The 4,507-nt window shown below is 42.4% G+C and overlaps 1 long non-coding RNA gene across 1 annotated transcript; it reads right to left on the bottom strand.

Moving 5' to 3' along the window:
- Window positions 1-2,039: 2,039 nt before the first annotated feature.
- Window positions 2,040-3,545, bottom strand: LOC132986723 (uncharacterized). The gene is made up of 3 exons (XR_009675542.1): window positions 3,040-3,545; window positions 2,908-2,964; window positions 2,040-2,625 (listed from the first exon to the last, which is right to left on the bottom strand). It is a non-coding gene; the product is annotated as an uncharacterized LOC132986723 (long non-coding RNA).
- Between the last annotated feature and the right edge of the window lie 962 nt (window positions 3,546-4,507).

Consider the following 4,507-nt stretch of genomic DNA (forward strand, 5'->3'; position numbering starts at 1 on the left):
ATTTTCAACCATCACTTTGACCTATTCTACATGTAGTAAACTAAACAGATCTACTTTTACACATTAGCATAGCTGTATTTGGACTCTTTTTTTGAGTGTCTGAGAAGTGTGTGTTATCCCCCATATGTTGGTTTATATATACACACACACACGTGGTAGTGTGTTCAGCCAAAGCAGAAGAAAACAGGGTGACATGAGCACACAACCACAACAAACTATGCGGAGTCTGCGCCGCTGGTGGTCTGTTTACAGGATGAATGCAACAGATAATTTCTGTTCTCAGTGAGGGAAAATAGCTCAGATTGAGGCTCGGAGGACAATCCACTGACCCGTTTACCAAACACTTATCGCAGAGAGGTTCACCAGCACTATTCATCTCCTGTGGCTCAGGCAGCCGCACACAAGCAGGCAAACTAGTCCCTCCTATCTGCCCAGACTTTAATGGCAGCACAAATGTGCAGCGACAGCAGCCGCACAGAAATTATTTTTAATACAATGCTCCAAATGGCATGAAAAACCTGGAGCTCAGGGAATAAATACCTCATGAAAATGTTGACACACACCACATTCACACAGCAGTTTGTTGCAGATTTGAGGGATTTTAGGATAGTGTTGTTACACGGCAAGATGCCAAACTTCAGTGGCAGTAGTTTTTTTGTACTTCTCTTTGGCTTAAGAAAAAAAAGTATACTCAAAAAAAAGCAGTTTAAGACAAAAGAGTAATAAAAAATAATAAAGGTCACAGGTCAGTAGATGTGTGTTAATTTTATGTTCATCCTTTTACTTTAGTTCTTACGAGTAAAATCTGCTGCTAATAGCTGTTTGATGTGGATTAACATGCTCCATTACCCCAATGTAACAACACTGCCAGAATCATCATGGAGCGCGCACACACAGATACGCACACACACGCACACACAGAAATACAGCCTCCACGACAACACTGCTCCATCCAAATCTCCCCCCCGCCCCGACAAAGCATACAACACACTCACTTCTTCGTCCAACACTCTCTCTCTTCCCAGTCCCATCAATGGACAAGGCCTGACTGGAATGGCGTAATTCACTGGGATAATTCATGGATAATTTTGGGATAATCTCCAGCGAACCATTCGGAGCGCTGCCACCCAGTTTGCCCACAGCCTGATTACCAGGCTTCAAATGCCAGCCACTTGTAGTGACCAGCACCGCCAGCAACCACTTTGCTGCATGCAAATAAACAAAACAAACAAGGACCTCCAGCAAGGAAACATCCACCTCCACAAACACAGATACTGCAGGTTAATAACAAGACACACTCAGGCATGAGAGCCAGAATGAATGAAGTCAGAAATACAAATGTAAAGACATCTTGGTTACATGTTTAAAAAAAAGCATGCATCCATGCCATTACACACACATATTCAGACAGATGAGAGGGTTACATTATGTGTGATTGCCATCTCGTGGTAAGAGTTCCTACCAGTATGTGATTAAGACTCAATGCAGAACCTTTACTGAGGCATGGAGTTTAATATTCCAGTTTATAGTCTTTCTATAGTCTGCCTGCTGAAATTAGCCAAATGTAAATATGTTTTGATTCTAAAAAAAAATAAATAAAAAAAAAGACACTGCTGACTGTTAACAGTTTTGTCACAACCTTTGAGTTTTAAGTTACAAAAATGTAAAAAAAAATAAAAAAAATGAACATAAACACCATGTGTTACTCAGAAAAGAAAAACGTAGAGAACATCAGCATTATACCTTCCGCTTTATGAAGAAATTTGTCTAATGACAGGAAAGCCAAAGGAGCAGCAATCCGGATTGATGTGTTGATAAATACTGACACCTAGTGGTCAAACTGTGGAACTGCAGGCTGCCCAATGAGCACACAAGTTTAGATCAAGGTAAATGACACCATCTTTTGGCCAAAACACTCAGGTAGCCACACCAGATAGAAGAAAAGCTATTGTTTTCCCCCCTTTATAATTACATCCCATATTTTCAGATATATATCAGATTTAAAAATGTATTAAAAAAACTTCAAAAAATGTAAAAAAGTTTGAATAATTTATGCATTGTGCATTCAAGAGGATGCAGAATGTTGACTTTCCAATTGACTTTTCTGAATTTAATTTTACACACACACACAAGTTTACAATTGTAAGTAAGGGTAACTTGAAAAGTGTACACCAAACTGTATAGCTTGAACAATATTCATTATTATCATATCAAGTCTGCTAGTTTCAGTTCTAAGTCTTCTTTAGTTTATTATCTGCATACCTCATGAATCCTTTGTTGCTAAGAAGTAGCGCTGGGTTAACAGAATCGCTTTTTGTTGTGAACCACAACTAAACCATGCGAATGACCTGCCACACTTTAATTTAGTGTTTCCTTCCATACAGAATGCAAAACATACATGCAAAACAAATCTCTCTCCTATCTGTGCAGAGGCATGCAAACACCGCTGACACAGCGACACAAACTCAGTTCGAGTCCACCCAAACAAAAAGTGCCATTTTAAATTACTCACCATCAGGTAAGACCTTTTCTTTCTCTATGCAGTGAAATCAAATTAAAGGTGGTTAGCAATTTCAGTTTTGCATTTATGTCCTCAACATCCTCTTCCTCCACTGTCACAAAACTCTGTCAGACAAGAAAGGGGGAGGAAAAAAGGAAGTCAATGATTTAGTAAAGTTTTCCCCCCACAGCATCCTGATGAGAAGGTGTCTTGAGTCCTGTACAATTTGTAAGAATCCCTCCTTTAAGAGATGCCAAAAAGTCTGTGGCATGAACTCAAACAGCTGTTCAGAGCAGATACAGGAAGCATGGTCCCCCCTTTAGACAGTCCATCACTACACAGAGCACTTAGGTCCAGTACTTTTTTTTTTTAGTCCTGCTCTGAGGGTGTCGAGCAATGAAACTCACTTGATAGAGTTTTGAAGACGCAGTTGAGGATCGTCTCCGAGAAGAAGCAGCTCTGACCTGCGTGATTACAGATGATAATAGTGAAAGATAATCCAGATAAACTGAAGCAGCTGAAGTGTCATGAAGGCTCACCTGTTTTTTTCTCAGCAAGCCATCGTGTCTCCAGGCGCTGAAAGCTTTCCTGTCAGTTTTATTCCTCCGCAGACCCCCCCCACCCCAACCTCTACTCGCCTGTTGGACTGTGTTCCTCTGCTTCCTCTCTGCACTTGACCAATCCACTATCATCTCCACCACACACAAATCCACGCAGGTTTTCACTCTGCAACCCACTCCATTTTTGAGATACTCTCACTCACTTGCCTTCTCCCCCTTCTGCTGACAAAACCAGTCACCTGTAGGCTTTCGAGGTACTCGAAAGCTTTTCCCAGTCTCCCGCCTCCCCCTCCTTGCCTCATTCTTATCTTGTCTATCTCTCCTACTCCCTTCACTTTGACCTAACTCCCACTGACTATACCCACTTTTAGTCCTTTCACTTCCTCTAATAAGTCCTCCGCTGCTACCCGACCATTACCAATTTTCTCTGACCCACTATTTGCTATTAGTCTTCCTCCTCCCCTTCCTCTTCTCCCTCCACTCTCCATCCCTGCCTCTGCCTATCCTCCTTATATATCCTCAGCCGTTGCTTTGCCTTCTCCCCATCTCCAGCAGCATGAATATATTATTATCTACACAATGGGGCCCTGCTTATTGTTTATGAATTACCAGCCTTGCGGCCAAACAAAGCCTATTTTCATAAGAAACCTCCATTTCATTTCAGCTCCAATTAGATTGGGGGCTAAAGAATAGGAGTCCTCAGGCCTCAGCCCCTAAGGATGGCAGGTCCATTCAGCTTCATTCAATGGGGCCTTATTGCTTTCCCATACAAAAGAGCACGTGGACGGGCTTTCAGACTGAAACACCAACCAAAAATGACTGGGAGACAGTACTGTACAATAACAAATCTTTAAAGAAAGGACACTGAGTGCTTATCCTCCCATCCATCAATTCATCCCTCACTCTTCGCTTTCTTCTCCTCCTCTGTTCGTATATTGTAAGACCTGGACATTAATGACAGACAGTTGAAAGAGAAAGGGAGTGAAAGAAAGAGAAGAAGAAAGAGGCAGAGCAGCTCAGTTTTTCACAATACATGTCAAGTCTAAATGATCACTGGCTGCTGAATAGACAGACGGAAGGGGAAAGAAGTGCAGTATGCATGTGTGTGTGTGTGTGTGTGTGTGTGTGTGTGTGTGTGTGTGTGTGTGTGTGTGTGTGTGTGTGTACAGCTGATTGATTCTCTGCTTTGAAAAGAGAGAGAAAAGAGTGAACGTAAGAGAGAGGAAGACCTTGATGCTTTTTCTGAGCGCCACAATAGTCGTGGGGTCTGAGGCTTATTGTGGAGCGCCCCCAGAGTGACAGGCTGTCACTCCACCCTGCAGGAAGAAAGAGGCGGAGAGAGTGAAGAGGGGCTGGCGCAGGTTAGACCCTGATAAAACACATCTGCCTCTTCAATTCACAAGTTTCTCACCTAACACACACTTGACTGGAAGAGGAAGGCTCTTAC

The sequence above is a fragment of the Labrus mixtus genome, chromosome 13 (assembly GCF_963584025.1).
Source record: "Labrus mixtus chromosome 13, fLabMix1.1, whole genome shotgun sequence".
In the NCBI taxonomy this organism is placed as follows: domain Eukaryota; kingdom Metazoa; phylum Chordata; class Actinopteri; order Labriformes; family Labridae; genus Labrus; species Labrus mixtus.